The sequence below is a fragment of the Corapipo altera genome, unplaced genomic scaffold (genome assembly GCF_003945725.1).
Source record: "Corapipo altera isolate COAL_440 unplaced genomic scaffold, ASM394572v1 44, whole genome shotgun sequence".
Classification (NCBI taxonomy): domain Eukaryota; kingdom Metazoa; phylum Chordata; class Aves; order Passeriformes; family Pipridae; genus Corapipo; species Corapipo altera.
In genome coordinates this window covers 14,456,169-14,466,271 of record NW_020884880.1, presented here as the reverse complement: position 1 = coordinate 14,466,271, position 10,103 = coordinate 14,456,169, and the positions used below count along the sequence as shown (strand labels likewise).

At 38.5% G+C, this 10,103-nt stretch overlaps 1 protein-coding gene across 5 annotated transcripts in view; it reads right to left on the bottom strand.

The window, feature by feature from the left end:
• The window catches only part of PLCL2 (phospholipase C like 2), a 99,745-nt gene that overhangs the window by 47,291 nt on the left and 42,351 nt on the right, over positions 1 to 10,103 (bottom strand). Inside the window, exon 1 of one of the 5 annotated variants that reach the window (XM_027639484.1) lies at positions 2,755 to 2,773. The exons of the other annotated variants lie outside the window; for them this stretch is intronic. The gene's annotated coding sequence lies outside the window, so the exon portion shown is untranslated. Of the gene's footprint in view, positions 1 to 2,754; positions 2,774 to 10,103 lie in introns of those variants that run through there. 5 annotated transcript variants of the gene reach the window in all.

The window sequence follows — 10,103 nt, the reverse complement described above, 5'->3', positions numbered from 1 at the left end:
AGAAACCTGTGTGATTTCATTATTTGCATTTTCTGAGACTGAAAAGTGGTGTGGGTTTTTTGGGTTTTTTTGTCTTGATAAGCCAACTTTTAGTCTGAATTAATACTTCCATTAAATAATCTTTACATTAGATACCCTAATTAGAGCACAGCTCAAAAAATTACTTTTCCAGCTTTATTAAAAAAAACAATGTTGATATTCCCTCAAACAGTTTTCCATTTGAAGTATGTTCCAGTGCAAATCAGCATTGCTTTTATGGCAGAAAGGAAAGTGAAAGAAAAGCTTTAATGATTGCTACGCTGAACAGATGTTCAAATAAAACCCATCCATTACAAAATGCATTTACAGTTCAGGGCATATGTGCTGTATGTTTAATTTCATTAAATTAAAAATGCAGAATCCTGATTTTGTCATTTAATTTATAAGCATCCAAAAAGCCATGCATTGAACACAATGATTAATAAAGTGAGCAGACAATATTTGCTGTTCTGTGTTCGAGAAAATTAATCAACCATACAATTCTTGCACCTTTAATGACAGCAGAATTTGCTTTATGCAAGTTCTCAAGAGACCAGTATAAGTGAATAACCCTGCAGATGACTGTTTTATTTCTAACTGCAGATCAAACACCTGCAATGGATACTGCACAGGGTTGACTCTCAGAATCTCATTACATGTAATTTGGGTTGTTTTCAAACAAAATCGAATTTCCTTTTAAAAAAATCAAATGTGCTTTTTGTTGACTGAGGTTTTTGTTTCGTTTTAAACCAAGCCTCTTGTCTGGCTACCTATCTACATCTCTTAACCTGAAAAACTGGCAAGGGACAGTCCCACAGAAATGAGCAGGGATGTTCCCTTCTGGTATTTCAGGGCTTGGAATGAAGCATTTTTAAACTCCTTAATGCTCCAGATTTCTTAGTCACAGACCTAGGAGGGAAATACGTTTCTCAAACTGTTTGGTGAGAGATAGCTGACAGATAACCTTGTAACACCAAAACCATCAAGGCCTGGGAAGTATCACCTTGCCTGGCCATGATCAGAAGGAAGGTCTATGCCTTTCTGTGTGATCAGGACTGTATCTGATCCAAGGCACTGAATCGCAAAGGAAAAATAAAATCTTCCATTTCTTGATGTCATCTGATGTAAAGAGGTCCATCCCAAGGCAACCTCATTCTCAGCGTTAGTTACCAAAACACTGAATAGGAGTTTATGCATGTGGATCAGAGGAGAGCAATTCGATCCACCACCTGCAAGATTATTTGGCTTGCCTGCCAGATGAATTTGAAGCCAGTTCACAGTATTCTGCATTTCTGCAGGGTAAAGCAGTCTAGCCACTCAGTTTATTTATATAAAGCCTGCACCACAGTGTAAATGACCGTGAAGACATTCTGAGCTCCAGAACACCCTTCATAAGTTTTTGCTTGTCCAGAGATCAATGATCCGGAGTTACTAGATTGCCTGTGCAAGTCCCCATCCTGACAGAGGCATGGCAGTCATGATCAATCTGTATAAACAGAACTTAAAGAATATTTTACCAAAAACACTGGTGAGAATTATTTGCCTGTTTGAATTACCCACCTGTTTGAAAGGAAACAGGGAAGAAACTCTCACTCATAAGCTGAGAACGCAATTGCATAGGGCGCACACAAACTGTGTGAAACAAGTTGGTGAGCCTCAGTGATACAGTCTGGCACGGAGAAGGAGACAGACATATTCTGTTATATGATGTGGAAGATTTCACCCTGAAAGTGGGGTGGCATCTGTGAACTGGGTCAGGTCTCTCATGGCCTTAGGTGTGCCTTGAATCAAAAAGATTGGCCCATCAGAAAACTGTAATATATCTGAACAAACACAGGAGTGATTTTTCGGCATTCATGAGACTTACAGTGTTCTTGCTGTTCAAGATGCTCGAAGTGACAGTGACTCTACGGTGCGGATGCACAATTCTGTCCAAGGAAGCAGCTACAATTTTTGTGCTGAAACAACTTTCAGTCATTCTAGGATCTCTCATACAATGAAGAGCATGTCAATCTTCAAATTATAACATGTACTGTCATTGTAACAGGACTTCCCCTAAAGACTATCTGTGCTTCAGAAGACTCTAATCACTGAAACCAGAATGATCACCTCATCAATACATTTCATAACACTGAGTGCCACAACCAAGGTCACCTGCAAGTATTTTAGAGAAAGAGACCAGAACACACACAAAACCATTTTGAAACATTGCTCATAACCACTACGAGCAACCACACAAAGAGTATAGTTTATCCAGGAGTTCCTAGCATCAGAAAGAAAAGCATCTAGCAGTTTAAAAAAACAGAAATAATCCCAGCTGTCATTTGTGGCACTTAAGAGACAGAGACAGTTGGAGAAAACAGATTAAAAGCACAAACAGGGAAGAGTATCTCCATGATAACTTTATTCCCCTCAAGGTACCAACAAACAAATAGTTGTGTGACTAAGACAGCACTATCTACAAAACAGATTTCTGGAAACAACAGAGAATCTTGGATCAGACACTGGGAGAAATGCACATTGTCCCTGAACTGCAAAGTTTTTAATTTATGCAATTCTATGATAAAATTACTTAAAAAGCAATTTGAATAACCACTGGTACTGACAGGGACAGCAGTGGAGTTCAAACAGTGATTTGATAACTTAATAGACCAGGACGACAGAGCAAAACAATGACTAGTATAAGGTTTGTAAACATCTGCTAAAGGAAAGGAAGCAGAGAGTGAACTTTATGACCTGTAAATGTCCAAATGAATCATGCCCCAGAAGCAGTACTGCAAGAAAAACATTCAAACATGGAGTTACCGAGATGTTTAGGTACCATTTGGTCCAGTGGAATTTAGAACATTTACAGCCAGAGAGGCAGAGGCTTGTCAACTAAGTGTGGGGCTGCAACTTGAGCACAGTGCAGGCCAGTCTTTCCACCTGTCAATACAAGATGATCCTCCCACTCACTAACAGAAAGTTTGAAGGCGGATGCCTGAAATCCTGCCTCTCTCTCCATGATTAAAGCAGCCACCTGCAGCTTTGATGAGATGGTTTTGCTAATTAGGACTGGAAGATCAATGCCTCTACCTGCATTTAGCCCAATAAAGTATTCTTTGAGACAGAGGACTTTAAAAAGAATAGACAATGGTAACAAGAGGAAGTATCACAGTGACAGATTTTTAGAGCACTTGTCTGGCATCTGGGAAGTGAAAGTCCCTGATGTCACTGCTCCATAAACATTTCACTTGGTGACCCTGAATGCAAAATACACTGACAGTCCATGTAGCAGGGACCTGAACACTGAATTTTACCTTCTCAGAGGAATATCCACTTCCCCAAGTGACAGGTCCTGCTGCTACTTGCTTATGCTCTAACCGTAAAAAATTTCCACTTGCTTTTATATACCAGAGGTTAATCAAAATGTGAAAGGCAGCTCCATCCTAGTCTTGAGAGCATGTGGCTGAGCATTTGAAGAACCCCAGGTAGAAGGACTTAGAGCCCAGCCACTCCATGAGCAGGTGAGTGCTCTGCCAACCAAGCAACTCCAAGGAACGGAGCACAAAACACCCCCCACCCCCTCACAACTGCAGCACCTCACTGCAAGTTTTTTGATTGTCAATGGCTGAGCTTTGCCAACTTGTGAGAAAACTCACACACTCTGAGATAATGACGGCACACAGTCTACAGGAGCCACAGACCCAAGAATACCTACTTAATTCATCCCCAAAAGGCTCAGAAACAAGATAAATGTGAGACATTCATCCTAGCAGAGATGGCAATGCCCATACATATGTGTGGTAACAAGACTGCAAGCATGTACAGTGTCTCAAGAGCTTATAAATAAATCAATATTTTTTTGCACATAAGTTCTGAATTAAGTGACATGTTTGTGAATCTGAGTGTCGTGCCAATACTCTGAGCAATTACTGGTAAATGAGAACACAGGTCATGCCTAAGTTTGGTTAATTTTAATTTTTTTAAAATTACACCATTATTTCATGTCATATAGTGTAAAAGCTGTTTTAGATGTAATTTAATGTACATCTGTAGCCAACAGTTGCAGTACAATTCACTACTTTATGATGAGAACAGGTAGCCTAATGATCTTCATGATGAACACAGAGAGAACTACTCTTCTGACATAACTCATTGATGACTTGCTTTTATAGTGCATGTGATGCTTAAGTAGCCAATCTGAGTACAAAAACTGCCTGTCTTCATCAAATGCAATTCAGCAACAATTGCAAATCACCTAGCTTAACAACATGATATATAATAAGCCTTTTTCAGGAAGTAGTTAGTTAAAAAAAAAAAAGAAACTTTGTTTATTTAATTAAGATTCCTAAGCATTTTTCTTCAGAACCCTGCAAAACAAAAAACTTGAATTTTATATTCTTCATACCTAAGGAAGCATTCAGGTGTGTCTATGTGTAGTTAGGAAAAAAACCCCACAGATACTTAAAGTCAGTAGTTTAAAATATTCAATTTCCAAATGCATTTTGTTAGAAAATATTATAATCTCAGTAATTTGTTCTTTTCCAAGGCTTAACCTGTGGTTTTAGAGATATAAATGCAGGCATAGAGCAGCAAATTAGTTACAAATGCAACATAAATATCAAATTATCCTTATGTTTATAAGTATTTTTATCACAAAAATATTTAGGGTTTTCTTTGAAAAAAAATATCTGTAACTGAAACAGCAATAATAAACAGGATCACTAATTTTTGCAAACACACACAAAACCCCTCATATTATGTATAATTTACCGATGTACATCTGCCAACTCATTCCAGAACATAACATGCAGCATTATAAAAGAGGCTAAGCAAGTTTTTGTGTGAACAAGTCAGTAGATAAATGGAAGGAAAATAGCAGGTAACTCAAATCAGCAACGTTTCATCTTTGTTACACAAAATCTAGCTTTTCTTTCAAAAGTTACATCCAGTTAAAGGCAGACTGAGAGTCTTCTTTAGAAGAGGGTGGGCGAAAAAAGGGAGAAAGTGGAGAGAAAGAGAGAAGGTGGTCAGGAAAGGCATTTCACCATTAGGAGCCACGTCCCCAAAGACAGGAGCTCTATGTCCTCAATGCACCCTCTCTCAGCCCAGTTCTCCTGCAATCAACAACTCAGCAGAAGAATCTGCTGACAGCCACCACTCAGCCTCATTCCTCCAGCCAAGCATCTCCGTTCTCCCTAGTCAGTACCTTTTAATTTGCCATTACTAGAGGATTCTTACTAACACAGTGACCCAGATTCACTAAAAGGCACGTAACTTTGTAATGCTTTAACACAGCAGTCCAAAGCTTCCAGAGCATGTGAAAGCCAAAACAAGAAAAAAACTCTGCAAGTAATTAGCAGTTCAGTTGACAGGATCCCAAACACTTCAGAAATGGCACACGTTAAATCACACTGTGTACAATAGTTTCTGAATGGAACTGTAGCCACTGTTTAACTGGATACAGCACCAAGCAGTTCTATTTAAGACAAAGTAGAGTCCTCAACTGAAATAACAACCATTTGGGAGGAGACAAAACATCAGCTATTTGGAAAACACACAGCCTCCTACTTGTCGCGAATCACTATATTTGTGCCCAGCATTTAAATATTTCTCCAAATTGGTATTCATGACATATCTGTTGTTTGCAGAAATTTTTTAAGAGAAACTTATTTTTACAGTTTGTGGTAGGTTGACCCCAGCCCGACCCAGTTACACAGTATTATAAATAACAATGAGAAGGCAAGTAACAAATAACAATTAACAATTGTTAAATAACAAATAACAATTCTTCCTCTTTTTTTAATCTTTTTTTTTACTAAAGGAATTCTGTGCTTAAAGGAATATGGACACAGGGGCAAGTCTTAGCTCAATATTCAAACAAAAACTATCTATATTATTTCAGATGGGCAAATTGCATGGTTCATGATACAGTTAAACAAATTCTCTCTTCAAAATATTAATTTTCTGTCCTGTCTCTTCCTCCTCCTGCCCCAGCTGCATCTCCATTCTCCCCACTCCAGCTCCTCAGGCTCTCATTACCACCTGTCCGAGCACAGTAAATTAATTTTACCTCACTACCTCAGGAAACAAAAAATCTATTTTCTTCCAAATTAGTCGTGCAATTTTAGTAAGCTGAAACAATTTGCCATTTGATCAGTTAAGTATCAGAGATGGTTCAAAATAACCACTAGAAACAGGGAACAGATTAAAAATGGGGGGAAAGGAAAGAATCACTCACTTTTATCAAGAAATTAATTCAATTAAAATCAATGCAGTTGAAACTGTTCTGTTGATCTTACATGACCTGACAAGAGAGCTTTATGTCATTACGTTAGTGGTGGACTTCACAGTGCTGGGTTAACAGTTGGACTTCATAATCTTAAAGGTCTTTTCCCACACAATTCTATTAGGGAAAACAAAATCTCCCATCTTGGTCCACCTCACAGAATGTACATCAACAATTTCATAGAACATAATAAATATTATGGCAAGATATTGGTAACTGCCAACAGCATAAAATAACAGAATTAGGGTTCTCAGGTTCTTGGGCTCATTTGGTTCTGCGTTATTTCAAGAAAACAAGACACCAGAAAATTTACGAGTCTATGATATGACAGTATCACTTCGCCACTACCTATTAGACAGGGCAGTGAAAAATGGTAGCCTGTGTGTTGGCCTTGCTGCTTTTATAGCAGGCAATTTAACCCAAAGAGCAAGGAAATAACAGGATAATTTAACCCAAAGAGCAAGGAAATAACAGGATATGGTTTTGCAAATACAGTATGGACTAAGGCTCTCTTTGAAATTCTCCTGTTTATTTAGTCATTTGATCAGTTTACAAAAGTATAAAGAAACCATTATCTAATATTTTTTGTATGTTGGTGTCTTCACAGAATCACAGAATATGCCAAGTTGGAAGGGACTCCCAAAGATCGTTGACTTCAACCCTCAGTCCTGCACAGGATCACCTCCAAGAGTCACACCACGTGACCGAGAGTATCACCCAAACACTTCTTGAACACTGTCAGGCTTCCCTGGGGAGCCTGTTCCAGTGTCCAACCACACTCTAGGTGAAGAATCTTTTTCTAATATCCAACTTAAACCTCCTCTGACACAACTTCAAGCCATTCCCTCAGGTCCTGTCACTGGTCACCAGAGAAAAGAGACCAGTGCCTGCCCTCCTCTTCCCCTCATGAGGAACTCGTAACTGCAATGAGGTCTCCCCTCAGTCTCCTTTTCTCCAGGCTGAACAGACCAAGTGCCCTCAGCTGCTCCTCATACGGCTTCCCCCCAAGGCCCCTGACCATCTTCACTGCTCTCCTTTGGACTCTAACAGCTTAATGTCTTTGTTATATTGTGGTGTCCAAAACTGCACACAATATTCAAGGTGAGGCCACCTCAGTGCAGAGTAGAGCGGGACAATCCCCTCCCTCGACCGGCTGGCAATGCTTTGCCTGATGCACCCCAGGCCATGGATGACCCTCCTGGTTGCCAGGGTACTGATGACTCATAGTCAACTTGCCCTCAACCAGGACCCCCAGGCCTCTTTCCATGGCCCCGTTTTCCAGCATCTCATTCCCCAGCCTGCACAAACATGGAGAGTTGCCACATTCCAGGTGCAGAATCTGGCACTTCCCCTTGTTGACCTTCATACGGTTGGTGATTTCCCACTCCTCTAATTTGTTGAATTCTCTAATGAATTCTAAACATCCTAGGTCCTTCAGCATTCAAGTACTTCCACAGTATGTCACGGGAGAGCTTTCCCTGATCCTCTGCTACAATCCACTTCTTCCACCAAGACACCCAAGGCATCCACATGCATGATGCTGCTTGCTCTTTTCTCATTCAGCTCTTACATAAATCCACTCCATAATTTTTTCCAAAGAAAGGAAACAACTTCATATTGCTTATTCTGCTGAAAATAATAAAGGAGCTGTAACTACTTTAACTATGTTTGATGTTGACCTAAATTTTAAAAGGTCTAGAGTAACTAAGACTTCTCCATTCTGCACTTTCATGATGCTATGTTTCATGCTGTCTTCTAGCAGCAACTACTATAACTTATAGAAACACAGGTATGTTTATAAAGCTATGCACATAGCTTTATAAAGGCCAGGTTGGATGGGGCAACCTAGTCTAGTAGAAGGTATCCCTGCCCACGGCAGAGGGGTTGAAACTAGATGATCCTTAATCTCCCTTCTAATGCACACCACTCTAGGATTCTTTAATTTTATAACACAATTTTATAATATAATTATATTATACTATATACATTACAATTATATATCAATACACTATATAATATATAGCATATAATATATCTGAATATTACAATACAGTACCAAAAATTAAATACAAATACCATTGAGGCATTCTTTCATATATAATTATGTCTGCATATTTATGAAATAAAAATGAAGTGGCATTTGGTTTCAGGGGTTAATTTACAATACAGATGAGTAGGGGAAAGGGGAAAAACAGTCTGATCTCAAAAGAAAATAAATAAAAAGCATTTAAGGAAACTACCCAGCCTGCTGTGAGCACTGAGAGAGCCAAAGCCTGAGTTATGCTTGGCATGAACATAGCAGTTCTCCATCTTTCTGAGTCGGTTACAATTCGGGCTTCTGAGTAGCATTTACGATGGAGCAAAAGAGGTATCTTGTTTTTACAAACTCAATAAAAGCAAAACATGTATATCTCAGATTAAAACAACCAATATTTTAACCAAATTCATACAAACTACAATAATTATTTATGAAAACCAGCAGTTAATATGTACTGTTTAGTCTTAAACTGAGAAAACTGCACTGACAGAAAGCTGTTAAAAATTACTTGATGCCATGAAAAGAATTTCAGCCCTAGATAAGTAAGCAGAAAGTATTTCAGACTCCTAATTTCTCATGTACTTAAGAAATTATGTCTAAACTATGAAAAACAGACCATTTTAACTACTATAAACTTATGTTTATTATAACCATTTATTTTTTCAGCCATCAATTATCAGAAAAAGTAACAGTAGTTACACATGCTTTTAGCTTGAATAATGACTGATGATGACAAAGTTGGCCCTCTATATGAAGGTACTGAAGGATCTGAACACGCAAATTGGTTTAACAGGTTTCAGTGTGGCTCAGGAGTGAAGAAGGCTCTGAGTCTTCACTGCCATCCCTAAAATCAGCAAGATGCTCTTTCTGCATACACGCACATCCATTTAAGCTCTCAGCATTTTCATTTTCAGTTCCACAATAATGTTTTAAATACCCAAATGTTATAGCTATAATGCACTTTCAGGAGCATTTTAATCAAGACCTATCAACAAGATTTAATAAGCAGAATATCACAGCAATCAGTCTGAAGTTGAATATCAGATTTTTTTCAAGTATTCATAGCTGGATGTAAGTTCCACTGTTAGAAAGCACAGCATTTTTCCATTTCTTGTTAAAGTCATAAACAACAATTTGACTGAATTGGCAAAATAAGTAACACAGCTGTCAGGTTTTAAAGCAAAAATACAGCATGTGGGTGACTTCAAAATATAACAGAATAGCTGTATTTAAGATTTTTGTAATTTCAGATGCAGGTCTGCAGACAGCTGCTTCACTTCTCCAGCACTGCAGAGGAAAGATAAGTCAATGGCCTGATCAGTAAGCGGTAAAAGTGAGCACTGGCTCAAGCCCCTCTACCCTTTCCCACTCCTGTTGGTAAAGCCTTCCCAGCAGCTTTTCCAGAACTTCCCACAAATGTTAAATGTTGGTTTTGGTTTGGCTTTTTTTACCAACATTCCTACCTAGCAGGCTGAGACACTATGTTATTTGATTCACAACAAACCACCTGACAAAAACTAGCTTGTAGAGTATGCATCTTAGGATGTCATTACAGGTACGCACTCCATGAAGTTACACATATTTAAATACGAAAAAAAACAAAGGACACCTCATTCTATGCAGGCAAGATTCATATTTTTCCATGCTGCAAATGTAGCCAACAAATGAAAATAATTGTGTTTGTAATGAATCACTAATTTAGTTGGAAAGTAGAAAAGTACGTTGTCTCTACTGTGAGAAATATTATAACTACATGATAATCCCTTAACTGTCAAC